Source organism: Vulpes lagopus, chromosome 11, assembly GCF_018345385.1.
Source record: "Vulpes lagopus strain Blue_001 chromosome 11, ASM1834538v1, whole genome shotgun sequence".
NCBI classification, from domain to species: Eukaryota; Metazoa; Chordata; class Mammalia; order Carnivora; family Canidae; genus Vulpes; species Vulpes lagopus.
The window spans coordinates 48,537,724-48,559,122 of NC_054834.1; the positions used below are offsets into that span (position 1 = coordinate 48,537,724).

At 46.4% G+C, this 21,399-nt stretch overlaps 1 protein-coding gene across 14 annotated transcripts in view; it reads left to right on the plus strand.

Annotated features, from left to right (window-relative positions):
- PLEKHA6 (pleckstrin homology domain containing A6) overlaps positions 1 to 21,399 on the plus strand; it is a 140,105-nt gene that overhangs the window by 61,783 nt on the left and 56,923 nt on the right. Inside the window, exon 1 of one of the 14 annotated variants that reach the window (XM_041722834.1) lies at positions 5,531 to 5,553. The exons of 12 other annotated variants lie outside the window; for them this stretch is intronic. The gene's annotated coding sequence lies outside the window, so the exon portion shown is untranslated. Of the gene's footprint in view, positions 1 to 5,530; positions 5,554 to 16,199; positions 16,364 to 21,399 lie in introns of those variants that run through there. One more of the 14 variants, XM_041722833.1, reaches the window with a different exon arrangement.

The following is a 21,399-nucleotide window of genomic DNA, read 5'->3' on the forward strand; positions in this document are numbered from 1 at the left end:
GGCAGGTGTCTGTAGTTTCCAGTCCCCCACTTTGACCATCCCCAGGCTGGGGGGAGTGGGCGTGAGTTCAAGTCTGTCTTGTCCTCCAAGGATCCTCCTCTGCTGTTGCCCTTGTCCCATTTCCTGCCCCTGTCATCCACAGCAGCCTCTGTGGGAATCCCAGGACTCCAGTCTCTAAAGGAGGAAGTCTTCTTGAGCACAGAATTTCTCACCCACCCCTGGGCTCCCAGGGCAAGTGGGACATTCCATTTAAAAGGTGAAGCAGGAACAGGTGAGTAGACAGTGCAGAAAAGAGAGAGGACTCAGAGACACAGGTGGGAGGAGCGCTGAGCCACCTCTGCTGCCCGCCTCCACCCCTGCCACCTTCCTACCAACCACTCAAGGGCTCCTTCCTTCCTGTGTCCTGACCCCAAAATTCCAGCACAGCAGCAAATAGCTCTGGGACACCTAAAAAAGCCAGGTAGGCAGACATCTTCTCAGAATACCCTGTCCCCCCTCTCTGAGGACCTTCACTTTCCCATCCACCTGGGGCTACCATGTCCCACAATTCTGGGGGTACCATTCACACTGTGTTCTATGTGAATAGCACCCCCTGGGGGTATGCCAAGTCCAGGAAGTCAGTGCCAGCAGATAAGTAGGAGGGCAGAATTGGACACTTTTCTATGTTCCAGGCGAACAATAGGGACCTTTCCAGGAAGCTCGGGGGAGGGAGTTGACTGTAAGAGGATCCCTGGGTGGATGCTCATGGGGTGGCTTGAACAGGTTTCTGCATTTTCTGCTGATTGCTTAATTAGACACCTACATAGTGCTCTCGGCTAATGACCACGTCTCCCAGGGAGGTGGCAGATAAAAGGGTGGGTAGCTTGAGAGTGTCAGGTGAAGGTCTCAAAGACAGCTACCTGAGAATGGGAGCAGGAGAGGTAGAGCATTGTGGAATTTCCTTGGGCCAGTCCAGACTAAATACTATGGAGAAGAGGGAGTGTCTTTTCCGCAGCAACGGAGAAAAGAAGCAGTGGGCTCAGGGCCTGTTTCTGCCTCCAACATTAACATCCTGTGTGAGCTTTCAACTCCTGGCTGTGGTTTGCCCTCTTGAGAAATGGGGAAGGTCATCTCCTGTGCCTCAGTAGTCACTGAGGCCAGATGAGCCCAGACATGTGCGCATCTCCGGTGGTAGGCGCTCCGAGGTGGAGAGCAACCAGGTGTGTTTCCAGGCCCCTATGGGGTAGGTTGGAAAGGGAGCCAGGTAGGGTGGAGAAGGGCATCACTGAGCACCATGAACTCCAACCGGACAATCTGGAGCCACTCGGGGATCTGAAGCAGAGCTTCAATAATGGGCTAAGGACCAGGCTGCAAACATTTCAGAGCTGCTCAGAGGGTATGGGAGACGCCAAGCAATATAGGCAGTTCTCTGCTGAGGGGTGGAGGAGTGGCTGGATCAAAGTGTGTGTGGTTCCTCAGCGCCTAGCCCCAGCACTCCGTAGCCCATCTTCCCAGAACTGGGGTTGTCAGGCTTGGGGTCATAGTGGCCCCCAGCCCTCTGTTGGGCAAGCCAGACAAATGTTTGCCAAAAACAGCTTACATAGGGAAGGTGGCAAGACCCAGGTCAATGCTGTGTTTGTGCTGCCCAAACAATGCCATGCTCCATGGGCTCCCGAGCACCACAGCCCTGTTGGGAGGCCTGGAGCTGGGCCCCTGAGAAGCTTGACTGATGGGAACCACAGGGTTGTGCACCATGGGGGAGCTAGACTGATGTCACCCTGCCCCTAAGGGTGTCTCTGGGGTGCCAGAATCCTGGCTTTGACCTGTCTTTGACCTCATTCCTGCCATCCTGGGAAGGCCTGAATGCCTTATGAGGATAGATCTGGCAAGAGGCTGCAGACTGTTAGAAGTGGTAATTTCCCCCTGTGCTTTTGATGGAAATGATGGAAATATTAATTTCTGCCCATTTCAGAGGTGGAATGAGGTTGACAAAGATAATCAACTGTCGTGGAAACTTTGGACCTTAGGGGAAAGACTGTATTTTGAAGCGAGGCAGGCCTAGATTTGAAATTTGGCTTTAAAATATACTAGCTGTGTGACTTGGGGCAAACTAGCTAACTCCTCTACTCATGGGTTCCCAGTGGCGTAAAATGGGACATTAGGACCCTCATCACCATGGGTGATTGTGAAGTTTCTTCCTGTAAGGAAATAAAACCATTCCTTTTACTGCATAACCTGAATGCTTTCATGTTGAAAAGCAGGAAAAGGGACTACATTCAGTTTCATTCAGTAAACATTTTTGAGCAAAGGTATTTGCAGTTTCAAAGAGTCAATGATTTTGTGTCTTTAAAAACCCTTTAAACTTCTTGGAAGGAAGAAATATTTGAAAACTCTATTATATTTGGCAGTTATCATTAGTTTTTTTGTTACCCACTCAGAAAGTCTTTATCTGTGTAGTTCTAGAACTCAAAACAATGGGTGGAAGCAGAAAGCATGCTTAACCACACTCTTCAATAGTGGAACCGGCTACCTTCAGAAGTAGTGGGCACCTCGTCCCTGTGCAAGTCCAGGCAGCAGGTTCATCTTTTGTAGGTGCTGGAAAAAGTGTTTCCTGCATTGCAGGGTGGAAGGGAAGATTGCTCAGTACCGGGGTCCCTCCTGAACATGGGAGCGAATTCTGAGATCACCCAGATTCCCCAGCTGCGGATTAGGGGAATATTCCCCACAGGGAGTCAGGAACTGACTCCCTATCCAGAGCACAGCCCCTTTTATCTGGACCAGATTGACTCTAACAGCTCTCTTCTTCCCTAACTATTCTTTACTACGATCAAAGACTTTGTCTATGCACACTCTTGCCCTGTTACGTGTCTCAGAACCAGCTTCTATTCTGGGTGGATCTTTTCCCTGTGTTCTACACCATCTCTAGCCGGATGAGGGATTAACAGTCAAGCAACTATTTATGGCATTCCCTCTAGGTACGAGGCACTGGTGTAAGAGCAGAGAGGGAAGGCAAGAAATTAATAGTCCCAGTCCTTAAAAGGCTTCAGTCTCTCTTTTGGAAACAAGCTTGACACAAGTAGACAGTCAACAGAGGGTAGAAGGCTGCAGGACAGGACAATGGAGTGGTAAAGGGCCATAGTAGGCATGCTCCGGAGAGAATAGATAACTGTCATGGGCTGAGGCAGTGCAGTGAGCTGGGCCAGTGGATTTTGGGCACCAGATTACTGACTTGGGTGGGAGAGACACAAAGTCCACCTGGCGGTTACAAGCCTGTTTGGGACAGTTAATATCAATGTTGATAGAAGAGAACTTGGATGGTGAGCTCGTTAATAATTGACCATATTTAACATGTGTAGGTTGCATTATTCAAATGGTACAGAATAATTTCCAGTGAAAAGTTTCCCTCTTACTCTGTCATGGATCTGCTCCCAGCTCCCTCCTCGGAGGTGACCCCTGTTACCAGTGTCTGGTGTGTCCTTCCTGAGATGCTCTAGGCCAGCCTAAGCCAAGACCCATGAGCTAAATCCAGCCCACCACCTACCTCATGTTTTATGAGCCATGAGCCAAAAGTGGCGTTTATATTTTAAATGGCTGAAAAAACTAAGATTTTTGATTCATTAACATTATATGAAGTTTGTGTTTTAGTATCTACAAGGAGAGTCTTGTTTACAGCCACACTTATTCACTTATGCTTATTTGTTTATACTAATTGATTTGTGCTCATTTGTTTATGCTATTTGTCTACACGTTGTCCATAGCTGCTTTTGTACAACAAAGGCAGAATTGAATATTTGCATCAGAGACTATATGGCCCATGAGACATTTATTGGTCCTGAAATATATGGCCCTGAAAATATATACTCTCTAATCCTTTACATAAAAAGTTTGATGACCCCTGCTCTGTAGAATCATATAGGTAGTTACAAATTATTTCTTAACCCAAATGGTAGCATACTAAGTTAATTGCTCTGCCACTCACTGTCTTCATTTACTGTATCTTGGAGACTATTTCTCATCAATACTATAATATGGTTAGTCATGGCATGGTAAATCTTAATTTGATTTTAGGCATGCTAACTTTAAGGCAAAGTTTAGTTACCCTCAAGGAAAATGCCCAATAAGTGGTTGGGCTCCAGGGGGAATGAAGCTTGGAGCATGGAAGTGGAGATGTGAGAAATGTCTATGGGGAGGTCTCCAGTGAGAATCTGTGACCTCAGCCTATAGATGAAAGATTTCACTTTATACAAGTGAAGCGTTGCATTCTGAGCACCACACAAGGTCAACTATGGATGTTAATAGTCAGATGAACATAAAGACCATGAGCAAGAAACATTAAACCAACACCTGAAAGAATAGTGAATACTAAAGGCAACTTAGAGTTACCTTCTTGAATGAGAAGCTAGTAACAGGTGGTGTGCAATAGTGAACAGAGCAAGAGGGTAGTGGATCTGAGTGCCTCCTACTCATTCACCACTTCATACCTGTCACCTTATTTAAATTGTTACTCTCTTGGGTAGTATCATTTGCCTCACTTTACAACCTAGGAAATTGAGGCCCAGAGACGCTAAATGATTTTTCTCACAATCAGTGCTTCAGGTGAATGTCTAGTTGTATTAAAATGTGAGTCCATCTGACGTTTTTTTTCTGTGTGACTTTAAAGACTTCTCTTTCAGTTCTACCATCCAAGATGCCAAATCAGACGGAGAGTCACTCCCCAGCTTTGACAAGCCATTCTTCTTCCTGTCCTCAGCTCCCTCATCTGCAAAATGGGGCAGTTGTCTCCATTCTTTTCCTTCCCACTCTCACATGGCCTAATTCTATTGCGGGTGAACCGTAAGGGAAAAGGGGTGTCTCCATAAGAGCCAGATGCAGAAAATCGGAAGAGGAGAGGAAGGTGAGTTTAGCAAACAACATAGGGCAGGCCAGTCATCTGGAATCTGATCCTTAAGAAAATACTATTCTTTGATGTGAAGGAGGAGTCTAGAAATCTCTCCTCCTAAACTGAGAACTTGCCCATCACCCTTGGTGCCTGGTACCTGAGCTCCGCTTTAGCACCTGGGCGTGCCCTGCTGGAAGGGGTTGGGCCTGGGGCTGGGAGAGATGTGGACAGCGCCTGACGGGTCCTTCCTGTGTCTGCCAGGCTCTGCTTGGCTCCGTGCTCAGGGTTTCTGGAGGAGCTGCAGCTAGAGGGCTGTCTGATGTTACCAAGTTGCAAGCAGGGTGGGGAGGGAGGGGAACGAGAGCGGGTGAGCCATCAGACCCCAGGAGCCGGGGGTGTGAGTGTGTTTATATAGGACTCAGCCAACCTGCAGTTTCAGATTTCAGACCCCCGCTTTATCAGGAGACTTGCCCCTTGTTTTCAGTCAATGCTGGTGCCGGGAGAGAGCTGACACCAGAGCCTTCCTGGAAGGCTAGGGAAATTCTGGATTCCCTGGCTCTCTCCCTGTCTCCTTCCTTCTCATGGGAGCTGCATCGGCCACCCTTGGCAATTTTCTCTGATCTGGAGTGTTGTCTGCTTCCTTCCCAATCAGCTGTCTGCGTCTTCCTGTTGGTTCCTGAATTCCAGCCTGGGAGGTAAAATCTGGGGTCTGGGGGACCTAAGCTAGGAAGAACTGGAGCTACCCAGACTTCCCGTGGCAAGGAGGGGGGCAGGGAGACACACATGTTGGGCAAAGGGGAGTGGTTCACAATGAGAGAGAGAGAGAGAGAGAGAAGGAGGAGGGAGGCAGGAGGGAGGGAGGGAGAGAGAGAGAGAGAGAGAGAGAGAGAGAAAATATGTGTGTGTGGGCGTGTGTATTGGCACTTCTATTATATTTGGAAAGCAAATTTCCTTTTCTTCCTTCTTTCATTTAATTCCTTTCTCTACTAACAAATAAGAATATCCCATGAATGTCCATCTTCCTTGAGAGTCTCCTATCAAAAAGTTAGAAAAACCTTCTGACTTTTAGGATGTGTATTTCCTCCCGTGGAGGTAGGGGGCTACAGAGGGAGCTTAGGGACATGGTTCTGTACTGGAGGCAACGCTTCTGGAGGACTAATGCCCCTAGAGCCAGCCTTGGTTTTTGCAGGTGCTTAGAAACACTCTCCCTAAAAGCTAACTGTAAGTCCTGTCGTTGCCTGTGTTGTGGGAAGGTGTAACCGGTCTGGGTTCTAGCATGATCTTCATGTGGAATTAGCTTAAACCAAGCTAGAGAGATCAAAGCTCTGAGAGACAAGTGCCAGGAGCATTTTCTTCTTGGTTTCTCAGAATTGGGCAGGATGTAGGCCAATGCCTGGGGCAGGAGGTGGGTGGGTGAGAGGGCAAGGGGGGACTTGGCATTCCTCCTGAAAGCAGAAATTTGGGTGGGGAGGTGATTGGTGGGTGGTGGGTAAGGCTGGCTGCATGTGGGGCTGCCTTTCCGAATTTGCGTCATGTTTCTCAGTGGCCAGGAGCAGAGACCAGAGCCCTACCTCCTTTGGGGTTGGTGGGCAGGCAGCCTGCCGTAGCTGCTGAGACCTGTTTGTACTGTCATGACCATGGGCAGCACATGCTGTGTGGTGGGGTCCAGCAGGGATGGTGTGTGGGCCAGACCAATGAGACTAGGCAAGAGACTGGAGGTGGCTTTTGAAAAGCAGATTTAGAGTGATGAGATAAGCTTTGGGAGTGGACTGCGGCAAAGTGAGCTGGAGGCAGAACATGGAGTGGATGGAAAGGAATAAAGAGGGGATCAGGGAGTCCCAAGCTCTTGTACGTTCCAAAGCTGCGGCCAGCCAGGGAACCTCAACTCTCAATATAGATGTAACCTCAAATAGGTGAGAGAACCAGGGTTTGTCTACTGACTTCTGGATACAGTGAGATAAGTGGGTGAGAGTCGATGTGGGCAGGGCAAAGGGCAGTAAAGACACATTCTCAGCAAGGAAATTGTATAGTGCAGTTAAATCTGGGATGTAATCACACAGCTATTTATTAGGCAATATAATTAATGGGTTGTATATTATAGTTATTTTTGAAACTGTGGGTATTAAATTATTTTGAGGGGGCACCTAGGTGGCTCAGTCGGTTGGGTGTCTGCCTTTGACTCCGGTCATGATCCCAGAGTCCTGGGATTGAGCCCCATATCAGGTTCCCTGCTTGGTGGGGAGCCTGTTTCTCTCTCTCCTGCTGCAGCTCCCCCTGCTTATGCTTTCTCTCTCTCTCTCTCTCAAATAAATAGATAAAATCTTTTTTAAAATTATTTTTTATTTATATCACCATCTACTCCCAGAGAGATTTCCAGTGTCTTTTTTTTATTTGACAGATGGTGTGATGCATAATTTTGGCCAACAGATAACAATAACCCTTCCTTTTATTCAATTGTGCAGAGCTTCCCAGCACAGAGTGCGCTTTCACAGACGCTGTCCCATTCTGGCTCAGTTCAGCAGATGTTTACCAATCGCTTTCCTTTCCTGAGTATTGTGTTAGACATTGAGCACATGGGTGGCTCGATATCTAACAGATATGGAAATACCTGGTATTGGAACACATGGATGGCTCAGTTGGTTAAGTGTCCAGCTTTGGTTTTGACTCAGATCATGATCTCATGGGTTGTGAGATTGAGCCCCATGTGATGCTCTGCACTCAACAGGGAGTCTGCTTGATATTCTCTCTCTCTCAACCCCGCCCCCTTCTCCCTCCCCCCCCCCCCCCCCCCCCCCCCCCCGGCTTGCGCTTGCATGCATTCTATCTCTCACAAAAAACAAAAACAAAAAAAACCTGGTTCTGTCCTCAAGGGTCTCCTTACAGTCTAACTGCAGTCCCATAAGGAAGACAGAGAGAATATCATTCCTTCCACAAAGATGAGGAAACCACAACTGAGAGATACCAAAGGACACATGGTTAGTCAGCAGATGGTCAAGGATGAGGATCAAGATCCAGGGCCTTTTTTGTGTATTCCCTCTACACCACAGTACTGCGTCCGCTTCCCTGTCCTCTTCATCCTCCATGCCTTCCCCATTGGAACGATGAGCAAGAAAGCAATAATCTGTGACTGCCAGAGTGGAGCAGCTGCTCCCTGGAAGGAAGTCAGTTCTCACTGGGCTCCTAACTGTATGTCTGAAATGACATCCATGGGTCTGTGTCTGTGTCATGCTGCTGATTTGCTGCCCTCGACCACTCACCAGAGGCTGCCTTTATCTCTCAGATAATTTTTGACTTGGTGGGGCTGTCTTCTTCCCTCTTATCCCTGACAGGCAAGGGGACTGTACCATCCAGGGGCTCACCGAAACTTGGGAGGCTCCATGTGGAGGTAGATGCTCACTGAACATTGGATTTATTAACACAGCAATCAACATTTGCTCAGGTCTTTGTAGCTGACAAAGCACGTTCACATAAGCAAAACAGCATGTTTGTTGATTTCCTCCATCTCCCACATTTGTCCAGCTCAGGTCTCCTGGAAAGGTCCAAATCTCTAAAGTTTGGGGTTTTTCTCTTAATTTCTAGTCTTAAGCAGAGAAGTCATCTCGCCTAATGATTATCGATTTTTGGTCAGTGACAGAGTTTTCACCAATCTGAGGTGAAATGAGAGAAATAGGGAAAACATACTGATTTTTTTTTTTTTCCCAAAAAGCAAACTGTATTCAGTTCAAAGGTTTTCAAGGGCTGGAGATATGCTCCAATTTTTATTCTGGGATTATGGCTTTTTTATTCTTTTCATGAGCTGGTGGTGAGAGTAGATGGCAGTTGGGCTTTTAAAATGTCCTTATTTGGCAAAATAAAAAGCTGGCAGCCTTATAGTGGTTCCTTAAATTTCATTTTCTGAAATGTAACTGGTATACGAAATCCAAAAATCTTGCCTCCAGGCAGGACCTTCTCCAAACAGATGAGAATCTCTCTGATAACAGCTCTTTGGGGCAGATTCCTGAAAACCTGGATTTGGGTCTTGTCACCACTGTTCTTTCCCTGTGGGTCCTTGGGTCATGATAAACTCATAATGAGTCTCGGGTTTCTCATTTTTAAAAGTTGTGGGAGGTTCTTACCTCCCAGTCAAGGCCACTCACTGGAAAAGGAATGTGCTCTCACTTCCTCTTTATCAGAGAGCCAGAGACTCTCCCTTCTCTGAGGGGCTCCAAGATCAGGCTTTGCTGGTTCCTATTCCTGTAGTTATCTTTTGGAAGTGATGGAAGTCATCTTCTATCCTTGGAAGAGAGAGGGAATTTGTGGATCAGATTATGGGAGCAGCGTGAGGTATATTTTATATTTGGTGTCCAGTGTTGGTCACTTAGATGGTCAAGAGTTAAGGGCATTTAAAAATCTCGCGATCGATTTTTCAAAGGGTGGATCTTCCTGAACTCTCAAGAATATAAACAGTAACTTTCCTTAAATCTGCAGGCTCCTGGAGGCATTAGAATGTCTGAAGTGTTCAACCTTCTGAGGAGTCAGGCCTGGAATAGCAAGAAATATGTGGGAATCTCTAAGCAGCCCAGCTGCCAGACTAAGGCACGTGGTTGGGTGTGTACATGTGTGCAGACCTGTAGGGGAGAAAGCATTAAAGGGAAAATCGGTTTGAAATCACCCTAGACATTAAACTAGATGCTCTTTATGAGATTTATTCTAGGACCCTTTTTCTGAAAGTAGATGCCAAGGAGTCTCTTTGTAGGAGAGAATTTTCGGACTTTCCCCATTTTCGTGTCCTGAATCAGGAGCTCTCCTAGCCTAGGAAAGCAGCTGGGGTTTGACTCTGGTTGTTAAATCTGAGGGAGTGAGTAACACCCTCACCTCAGGCTTGCGTGGGGCAGAGGGAGAAGTAAAACAAACGGGTGAAAAAAAAAACAGGAGGCTTAGGTTCTGACCTGGGGGACCAAGCCCAGGTGTGTAAAATGAGGGCAGTGAATTGGATTATCATCATCCTGCTTAACTCTGCACACCTCAGCTCTCCATTTGATTGATGATAGGGCCTTTCCCAGAACTTCAGGTAAACTTACTGCCCCAAGAAGTGAAGTCTGCAGGTCTGTGCCCAGTAACTTGTTGGAAAAGTGTCTGTTGGCTTGAGGTGGTGGGACAAGACAGGTATCCTTAAGACAGAAGATCCAGGGTCAGAACTGAGCTGCCTACCTGGGATGATGTGCCTCGGAATGGTGAAGTCCTTAACAATCACCAGTAAGTCCCTAAAATGTACAGCTAGAGCCAAGAGATCTGAGAGAAGCAGTTGCCCAATAGTGCTCACAGTTATTGGCCAGGGTTAGTTTCCCATTTAAAAGCCTCCTGAGGCCATGAAACGGGCATCAGGAGAAACATGCCAAACCTGTTCCACTGTGTGCTGGCTGTGTTGTTTCTCACCCAGAGTGGCCCCTCTTCATCATCTTTCTCACACTCAGTGTCTTCTTCTTCCTTCAGCCCAGCTCTCCACCCCTGAGTGTTCCCAGTGGCTTGGATGCTTGTTCCCCTGGGAAGGCCTCTAAGGAGTGGGTAGCACAGATGAAGCTGTGGGGTGCTGATATGGTAGAGAGAGACCTGGAAGACCAATGAGGTGGGCAGTCAGGAGGCATGCTTGGAATATTTGGGCATGTCTATACCTGAAGTCCAGCCAGACAACAACACATGGCCTCTGCCAGTTCTGTTCAGGTGGAAAGACCCTGCATTCTTATGGGGCTGTTGGGCTGGTCTTTGGATCCTCTCTTTTGTGCCATGCCAACTTGCCAAGGACCTGGCTCGAGGCTGCGGGAATCTAGGGACCCAGGAAAGATCCAGATTGCGATGAGCAAGTGCTTTGAATGACTGTCAACATCTTTAGCCTAAATTACTCTGGTGGCTCTCCTGAAACCTGTATCTTCAGGGGCTGGAGGAGCAGTATAGACAGCTCTACAACTGGTCATCTGAAACCTTGAGGCCTGTGGATCAGAATGGTAACGTGATGCACATACTGTGTACTACATCAAGCCTCCAGCCAGGTCTGGAGCAGCTTCAAGATCAAACATATTAATATTTCTGCAGCAAGGCTTATCTAAAGAGTCACATAACTAGGATAAATAAAGGCTATAAAGAGTCTCATGCTGTGCAGGTCACATTGTTGCTAATTAGGTTCAAGTCAGGTTGGGGTCTGCCATCCACTGGGTTAGGAAAAACATTCAATTTTCAGATGGTTTGTGGATTTGAGGGTGCTGTCAAGGCATTGTGGTTCTGTACTGCCTTGTAGAATCCTTTTGGGTAGAATTAGCATTCCCATTTTATAGAGGAGGAAGCTGGGGCTCAGAGAGTATCAATAACTTCAGCCAGTTTGGGTGATTCTGGTCCAGAGCTATCTGCTTCCAGACCCAGGCTTCTTCCTCCAAGGTATGACACACTTTACCTCTCTATCAGTGAGTGAAAGAGAGTTGAGGCTAGGGGTGGGGAGCTCTGACTTTGGCATCATCCCCAGTGAGGGAGGTGCTTTCTGCACATCTGATCAGGATCATTTATTGGCTTGTTATTATTTAAACATTGACTTGTGGGATCCCAGTAGGCTAAAAGCTCAAAAGAGAGGAAACTAAAGTTCAGTCAACTTTGTGGCTTACAAGAAGAATCCAGCTGGCTTCATGGGGGCTGAGAGAGCCAAGAACAAATGAGGTCAAATTGGGTTTAGTGAGAGAAGCATCATCTGCAGTGGAAACAACCCCCGTGCAGAACCAGTGGAATGCACAGTGCTCCCGCTTCCCCACCCATTGCCTGGCTGTGGAAGTCTTGCCTTGAGTAGAGACTGCTCTTATGAGAAGGACTGTCTGGAAGGATCACAAAAGCCAGATAAGGGTGAGAGTGATGTGCAGCATGAAATAAGAATTCAATTAGAGGGTCTCAGTGATCTTCATTAGTGATGTGAAAAAAAGGTCAAAGGAAATGTTAATTTAATCTGCTGAAGATACACCATGTGCTTTTAACCCTTCATTGGAAAGATAGGCATTGGTCTATTGTGAGGCCAATGGCATAAATAACCTCCCTCCTTCTACCTTCTATGTGCTGTCAGAGGACAGCTGCCTTTCCTGGGCCATCTCTAGGTCAGATAAGATCTGAACTCCTAAAATCTAAGTCCACAGGTGTCTATGGTATTCCTGTGCGGTGAGGAGCCTGCTGCCAGTGGACTCTGCTCTGGTAAGGGAGTGGCTGTGCTGTGCTGTGCCCTTCACAAGGAAGATACCCATTAGGAAGGGTGGTAGGTTCGTTGCCATAGAACCAAAGAACATCTGCTCCAGCCAACTAGAGAACAGATGGGAAATAATTATTCTTAAAGGGACCTTTAGCTCATGGAATTGGTGCCGGGAAGTAGTTTATCTAAAGAAGACCTGAGGGGCAGATCAGACCCCTTGGCCTGAGAGCACTGTGAGGCTCTTAGGCAGCAAAGGAGCCACATGTGCTTTGGGAAGTGTAGGAAAAAGAAGACAAATTTTTTTTTTCTCCCCCGAATAATGGCTGTCCTCTGAGAACATGTCTCAAAGCTGAGTCAGCTTGTTGGCCCAGAGCTCCCTGACTCCCTTTGTCAGCAGTGGTCACCTGCCATCTTCCTTAGGGATCTTAACTCCCCACTGTGGTTACTGGCTCCCTCCTAAATATCTTAGGAGCTTTTCTAAGCTGAGTAGTAGTAAGCCTTCCTGTTTTCTCTGACCCTTACTCTCATCCTTGCCCTCTCTGATGACCTGATCTCCAGGCTGCCCTGGTTTTCTGCTACCCTTGGGCAAGGTTCCCAATCTCTTTCTTTCCTCTTTGCTTACCTTCCTTTTCTCCTCATACCAACCAAATACACAGACTTAATGAGATGTTGGGTCCTCCAGAAGTCCTCTTGTCCCTCTTTCTGCTATTAATTAGGACTTCAGAGTACATGCCACTGAAGCTACTCAAAGATGCTTAACCCCCCAAAGAGGATTTTATTGTAAGGGTCAGAGAAATGGCTGAGTCACATGAACAAACTAGAACCAAGAAGATGAGTGCCACAAGTACAATGTTGTTTTGCTCCCCTCCCCATGCTGACTTCAGTCTTTCCTCTCACTGCAGAGAGGCTGCTCAGTTTCATGGTCAGTCTACAGGGTACAAAAGATGGCCTCCAGCACCTCCCTGGTGTACAGGTCCCCTGGAGAAGGACTGATCTCTTTTCTCTCTCAGTCCCAGTTCCCATTCCTGGGGAGGAATGCGTTGAGACCAGGTAATGACCTGTGTAATGAAGAGTAGTGTTAAGTTTAGGAACACAGCTGTTAGCACTGTAACCATGTAGGTATTTGGGGTGGGGGCAATTTCTAGAAAGGATGTATACTTTCTGGTACACGTTAGCCCTTCTTGGGTCTCCAAGCCTCGAAGAGTTTTGCTTGAAGATTTTACACACCCCTGACCTCCCTTGTTCAGCTCTTTTCCTGCCTGATCATGGAGACTGGTAGGTACCTAGTCGGTAGCTAGCACCATGACTGAAGGAACCCAGGGCATAGCTGTGGTGTCACTACCATTCCCTGTAAGTGGAAAAGGCATAGAACCTGAACCTCGAAGGCCATTCAGGCCCCCACCTTACCCATAGGTAGAATTCTATCCTTTTAGTAAAGTCCTTTATAAAAGATTTTATTTTTCCATCAGACACTAGGATGTCAACATCTAAAAGCCTCACATTTGGAAAGCCCATTACTGTTTCTAAATTCAGTTATTCATAATGTAATTGAATCCATTGTCCTTCATTCCATGTTGGGCTCATGAGGAAGACCAATGCCCACCATCTTGTTTAGGTTAGGATTGAATCAGTGCCTATGAAATCATCCTCTTGCATGAGACAACGGGAATTTGGGCCAGGGTATAGGGGATTTGGAACCATTTCTGGCTGGCTGCTGCCTTTTATCCAAATGAACCTCAGAGAAGTGACAGATTGTACAAGGGTCAAATTATATACTCTTTTCATGTCGCTACACCCCTTTTCCTTCATGGCTTCCTCTGCTAAACCTCTCCCTTCCATCTGTTGTAATGACAGACCTGGAGCAGAAGTCCTGGGGTTGGAAGGCACAGGGGGGAGGCAGGCCCCACTTGGCTGTGCTCTGTAAGGGGCATGTGGGAGGGGAGGGGGAAAACTGAGTACTTCCCTCTGATCTTGCCTGACTCCCCTGGAGCCTGGGAGGTGGGGGTGTCTCCTCATGCAGCAGAGGGAGGGCCTGCAGGGGCCCAGGAGCTGGGCTATTTCTGTAACACAGAACACATCTGCAGCCAGCCACAGAGAAGGTCAAACTCTGGGCGCAGGGCTGGAATGCAAGGGGCCAGGCGGTGGGGAGAGCTATGGTTTCACCCCTTCTGGCAGCTTGGAGGGCCCCTGCAAAGCCCTTTGGGGAAGGTGGGGCTGGTGGGGCAGGGAGGGACTTGGTCCTTGGTGCTGATGACATTGGAGGGGGGTTGGGGCATGGTGCAAAACCCAGATACCTATTGCACAGAGGTGGGGAAGAATTTAATTAACTCCAAGGTGTGGGGGCACTAGTTCACGCTCTCTGCCGTGAAAAAACTCAGGTCAGGCAAAGCATGGTGTGAAGGGAAAGTGAAATAGTGCTGAGGCAAAGGCAGTAAGGCTCAGGCAAGCACAGGTGAGTGAGTGTGTGCAGTGCTCAGAGATGGGGACAGGTGTGGGGGTGAGTTTACTGTGAGCTGTACAGTTCAGTCCCAGGCCCCTGCCAAGATAATTTGTATTTGTAGTCTTTTTCTTAATGAGGACCCCTCAGGGGTACCTGGGTGGCTAGGTCAGTTAAGTGTCTGCCTTTGGCTCAGGTCATGATTCTGGGGTCCAGGGATCAAGCCCCTGCTCAGCAAAGAGTCTGTTCTCCCTCTCCCTCTGTGTTCTCTCTCTCTCTCTCTCTCTCTCTCAAATAAATAAATACATGAATAAATCTTTAGAAAAAATGAAGACCCCCCTCAAATTGTATAAGCTTTAGGCCCCACAAGAGCTGGCTCTGCCCCAGCATCCCCATGCATTGAAACACTCACCTGCTCTCATTCCCTTGCTGCCACTTCGTGCAGCCCCGCCCTCTAGACGCACTCCTCCTGGTGTCTCCCCTGCTTCACCCTCATTTCCACGCAAGCCTGTCTGTGCTCTGGGGCTTCTCGAGTATCTGTTTATAGTTAGGAAATTGCCCTGTTCCAGCTCTGCATTTGTGACAGAAGGACCATCCTTGACCAAACCTAGCTACCAAACCTTTGACCACCCTGCTGTTGGCCTGCCTCTTTTTAGCACTTTCAACGAATAATCTGTTAGTCTATGTTCCTTCCAGTGCTGTGGGGCTTCCCTAGCTGAACCCAAACCTCTGTGATGGGGATAGGGCTCCTGATGGGAAAGTAGTCCAAGAGATATGCTCTCTCAAAGAACCTGAAATCCTCATGTCTCTGTGGCCTCTTTTGTCCCTCTCATTCACTTTCAGGGCGAGGCAATTCCCTGTATCCTGTCCAGTGGGCCCCAAGGGGCAAGTACTTGCCCACATTGTACCACTGAGTGGGTGCAGTGCAAGCTCTAGAACTTGGGTCCTCTCAATTAACTCCTGCCCGGTGACATTATCCCTGGAATTGACTTGCTTTTCAACTTCCAAGTATGATATGACACAGGGAAAAAAGAAATATCCATCTCCCAGTTCAAAGTATGCCAGGAGCAGGTCTCCCTCCCATTTGAGATTCTCAGGTGTTGATTTTTCTGACTCCTAAGGATAGGAGGACAGGCGACCCCTGCAGATGATCACTTGGTTTGAGGTGCCTAGTGACTTACAGGCATTACAAACTAGATTTAGGAATTGCTAAATGCCATCCTGATGAATAATTTCTCTAAGAGCAATTATTTGCCATCCATTCTTATGTATCCAAGTGCTAAGGGGCTTTACAGTCAAAATTAGGCCATTGCTTCCCATGAATGAACAGTCCAAGACAGAGGCACAGATAAGAATGATTACTGAACATTTACTGAACATTTTACTAGGTGCCAGTGCCTCTCTTAACTCTCTACTTGTATAATCTCATGTAATCCTGTGATGAGCCTATGAGGTAGATGCGTATGTCATCCCTTTTTTCACGGATGGGGGAATGAAAGCACAGAGAGGTTGAGTCCCTCAATGGAGGTTGAGAGATTGAGCCCAGAGCCTCTTAGTAACTGGTAGAGCCAGGATTGGAACTGGGGCAGTCTGACTCCAGAGCCAAAAATCTCAGGACCAATGCAGATTCAACTCAGTAAAAATAAACTAAAGGATTAGTTTGTAGGATGATGCATGAGAAGGGAATTTCAAGTTGCACAATTGACATGAAGTGGGAAGGGAGCCAGCTTTGGATGGCGTCCTGAGCTGTAATCCCTGCTCTCCTGCTTCTTCAACCCATAGCTCCAGGCCACTTACCTGACCTCTCAGGTCCTCCTCTGCAGGCGGGACCACAGTACCTACCTCGGGGAAGGGAAGCAGAGAATCTGCTTGGGTAGGTGTTACAATTTCCTTTTCTTTTCTGTGCCAGTTGTCAAGTCTTCCTGGGGAGGGCGAGGAGTGGATTTGGGAACTCAAAATTAATCCTTGTTTCGGGAGGAAAGTGTCCAGCCCATTCTCCAATACCCAGTCTTTTGGACGAGACTTTCTGCCAACCCCGTTTCCTACTGTTCCCTCCTGGGACTGCCTGGAATCAGAGCCAGAAAGGTTAGAGAGAGAGGGGCGTGGGCTTCATGCAGCTCTCAGGCAGCTGTTATCCTCTGGCCCTTCCTTCTGCAACATCTTTTTTCTTCTTCTTTTTAAAAACAAGGATATTCTCTTGCATAACCCCAGTGCGAATAAACAAATTTAAAGACCTTAACATTGGTGCAGTACTAGTACCTAATATACTGTCTGTATTTAAATGTTACCAGTTGTCCTAAGAAAGTCATTAGAATCCGATCTAGGACCATGTCTCTGTACTCCACTTTAACCTACAGTTCCTCAGCTTTTTATTTGTTTGTTTGTTTGTTATTCATGCCTTGAGGTTTTTTGAAGTGTGCAAGATCCCTCCTAGCCCTGTCTGGGCCTCATCCTGTCTTCCCAGCAACCTCCCATGCCCTCTAGCCTCACCTGGAGCAGGGCTGACTAAGGACAGGGATGGGAGGGGATCTCTGGGTGGCTCAGTGGTTTAGCGCCTGCCTTTGGCCCAGAGCACGATCCTGGGGTCCCGAAATCAAGTCCCGTGTCGGGCTCCCGGCATGGAGCCTGCTTCTCCCTCTGCCTGTGTGTGTCTCTGCCTCTCTCTCTCTCTCTCTCTCTCTCTCTCTGTGTCTATCATAAATAAAAAAAAAATGAATCTTTAAAAAAAAAAAAAAGGACAGGGATGGGAGTGTCCTGGTAGGTCCAACATTTAACGGTGCCCAAAATAATTATCAAGAGCAATATTTTTTAAAAAAATCAAAATTAATGCCACAATTTCATAAGGGACAAAATATCAACAGTTTAAAGACAAGATCAATAGCAGTGCCACTCTAAGCCATACTGGAGCCTCAGACAACAGGGAAATTCAGTAATACGGATCTGTTTTTTACTGAAAATACGTCATTTATCATGGCTTTTTCTCTTGCATAGTCCATGAATAAAATATTATCAGTCTTGATTACTGAGTTTTTGGCTGCCCCTTGCATTTTGTGCCCTCCTTGCCCTGCAGAGTAGGTTTTCCCTTCCCATCACCCTGTCCTCAGAACAAGGAGGAAAGAGAGAGAGGTGGGTCGCCCAGCCAGCCACTGTTCTCATGTCCTGGCCAGAGTGGCGGGGGAGGGAGGGTGGGGCACAGAGAGAAGAGGAGGGAGAGGAGGGGTACAGAAGCCTGGAGCCCAGCCGGGTCGCTGGCCTGGAGCCCTCTAACAGTTTCCAGCTGCTTCCACACCCACCAGACTTCCTGCCTTGGGAGTGGTATTTGGTTGTCCTCCTCCCCCTTCTCATCAAATGTGTGATCTAAGTAGATCCTTGGATCCTCTCATCTCTAACAGTCTCTTCTCTCTTAACACTGCATGGTGCCCCTTAGTGGTTCCTCTTCTGACCCTATACCTGTCCCTATTTTCATCCATCCTGGGAGCCCATTACAGGTCTGTAACTCAACACTGTCCAAGAGCATGCACCTGGGCCAGGGTGAGTACTGGGACATTGGTCCATGTTCCACACTCTGGGAGCTGAGCCAGGGTGGAGGGACTCAGGCGTGGTGTCAGCCCCACTGCGGACAGGTCTTGTGGCAACAGGAAAGAGCTGTGGACCAAGGTTAAAAGACCCCACCAGCGTCTAGCCTTCCCTGCCATATGACAGGTGGGTTAACTTAGCCAGGACTCTTTACCTCCTTGGACTTTAGGGTTTTTGTTAAAATGGGAGGTGGTAATATTTTTCTGTCTACCTCATGAAACCATAAAAGAACTAAATGAGATAACAATGAGAATCGTAAAGGGTTATACTTAATATTTTCCCTCTGTCATAAAATAAATAATCCTTATTTTTATAAAGACCGTATTCAAATCTGCCCTTTCTTTCTTTTCATTCTTTTTTTCTTTTCCACGTTATTTGACCTAACTCCATGAGAGGTGTGCAGGCTGATTGAGGGTTCATGCCCCTCCTAATCTTGAACCAGCATTTCTGTGAGACTAAAGCAGATCACTAGCAAAGCTGGAACCCCCACCTACCCCCACACACACTTGCCCACATTCCATCACAATGTAAAACAGAGTGCGTAGGACCCAGGAGTAGTGATGGGTTGTTTTGTTTTGTTCTAATATTTCAAATGAAAGTTTCTCCACTTGTTGAGGTATTATTAGCTTAAAATAAACTGCATCATACATTTAAAAGATGAAATTTGATGTGTTTTATGAAACGACAAGCACAATAAAGATAATACACTTGTGTGCATCACTCGCTGATTTCTTCCTGCCTCTTTGAAATCCTTCCATCTACCCCACCTCCACAGACCTCTGATCTGCTGTCACTTTAGATTCATTCCCATTTTTAAACTTCATATAATGGAATCATACAGTATACATTGTTTTATTTGAGGGGTCTGGCTTCTTTCACTCAACATAATTATTCTGAGATGCATCTATGCTGTTGTGTATATCAATAATTCATTTCTTTCTATCGCCAAGTCCTATCCCATCGTATGGATGTAACACATACGTTGTATTCCCCTGTTCATGGATATTCAGGGCTTTTTGCAGTTTAGGGCTCTTACAAACAAGCTGCCATGAACATTTGTGAACAATCTTTGTGTGGACATACACTTTCATTTCTTTCGAGTAAATACCTAGGAATTAATGGATTGTGTGATAACTATATGTTTAAATTTTTTAAGAAACTGCCAAACTTTTCCAAAGTGGATGTACCATTAACATTCTCATCAGCAGTGAATGTGTTTCAGTTTACCTAAATTCTTATCAAACACTTGGTATAATTTGTCTTAATTTTAGCTATTCTAGTGGGTGTGTATAGTGTTATTTCATTGTGGATTCAATTTGCATTTCCCTAATGACTAATGATGTTGAGTGTCTTTTCATGGACTTTTCATGGACCACATGGTGGGATGTGTGTTTAAATCTCTTGCCCGTATTTTTTTTTTTATTGTGTTGTTTGCCATCCTAATATTTAGTTGTAAAAGTTCTTTATATATTCTAGATAAAAATCTTTTTAAATATTTTATTTATTCATTCATGAGAGAGAGAGAGAGGCAGAGACACAGGCAGAGGGAGAAGCAGGCTCCATGCAGGGAGCCCGATGTGGGACTCGATCCTGGATCTCCAGGATCACACCCTGCATTGAAGGCAGGCACTCAACCTACTGAGCCACCCAGATGCTCCTATAATAAGTCTTGAAGCCAGAGAGTCTAAGACTTCTAATTTTGTACTTTTAAAAAAAGATTTTACTTTTAAATAATCTCTACAGCCAACATAGGGCTCAAACTCACAACCCTAAGATCAAGAGTCGCATACTTAGCAACTGAGCTAGCCAGGCGCCCCTAACTTTGTATTTCTTTTTGAAAGTTTTTTAGTTATTATAGGTCCCTTGCATTTCTATATGAATTTCAGAATCAGCTTGTCAATGTTTACAAAGAACTTATAAGATTATGTAGATTCAACACAATAGAAAAATACAAAAATATAGGGAGAATCAATATCCTAGCAATATGGAGTCTTCTGATCCATGCAAACATTATATATCTCCTGTTACTTATATTTTATTTAATTTCTCTCAGCATTGTTTTATAACTTTTTGTATATAGATCTTGAACATCTTTTGTCGAATGTATTAATAGTTCATATTTTTAATGCTATTGTAACTAATGTTTTTAAAATTTCGATTTTCATTGTTTGCGGCTACTGTATAGAGGTACAACTGATCTTTCTAAATTGACTTCATAGGGCAGCCCCAGTGGCGCAGCGGTTTAGCACCGCTTGCAGCCCGGGGTGTGATCCTGGAGTCCTAGGATCGAGTCCCACATCGGGCTACCTTCATGGAGTCTGCCTGTCTCTCTGCCTCTCTTTTGCTCTCTCTGAATAAATAAATAAATAAATCTTTAAAAAAAAATAAATAAATTGACTTCGTATATGGAGCCCCTCCCCACTTCTAAAAACTCAGTTTAACAGAACAGGAGCCTGGAAACACTGAGGTGCTAGCCATTTACATATGATAAGCACTTAAAGAAGCATGTAACAACATCAGCATCTTTCCCTATTTTAGGTCAATTAGTCATTCCATTACAGCCAGACCTGGCCTTAAAAGGGTGTGCAAGGAGGGGGCAGTGTGGTGAATCTGACCTTCCGCAGTGCTCTCCTAGATTGCTGGGGGTATTCTTAAGGTCAGAGAAAGTGGGAATGCAGCGCAGCCCCTTTAAGAGACTAAGGCCAACTAGCCATCAGGCTGCTGGGAAGGCAGCCTGGGAGATAAGATAAGGCCCTAGGGCTGGTGTAAGCCAGGGTCCAGAGCCACAGTGGCTGGGCTACTGATAGACAAACAGGAACCAGGGGTGATAAGGAGGAGGTGCCAGCTACTAGACCTAGGCTGGCAAGGGGTGGAGCAGCCAGCTTACTCACTGGGACCTAAAAGGCGAAGGGGATATTAATGGTGGGTGTGCAGGGGGCAGGCACTTGCATTCTCCTGTATCCTATATATTTACGATCATGTTTTTAAAACCCTAATAGGCCGTATTCAAAGGACTGACATGTAAATGTTCAATAAATATGTTTGTTGAGTTCTTGCTGTCCTCTCTACTGATATCTTTATGCTCTAGTAAGATGGTCTGATAAGCATCATAAAGTTTTGAGATTACCTGGTTTCTTGCTCAAACTAGAAAAACCCTGGCAAGGACTTATTCTGAAGAGCCTGGAGCTGCTCATTTGCACATATCTGCATAGATTTGCATGTGTCCTACATGTAGATACTTTTATGCTGGATTTAGATTTCCCCAAATCAGAAGCCTATTTTTAAAGGAATAAAGAGGAGATTTATCTCTACTTATTCCTGCCCACTTTTCAT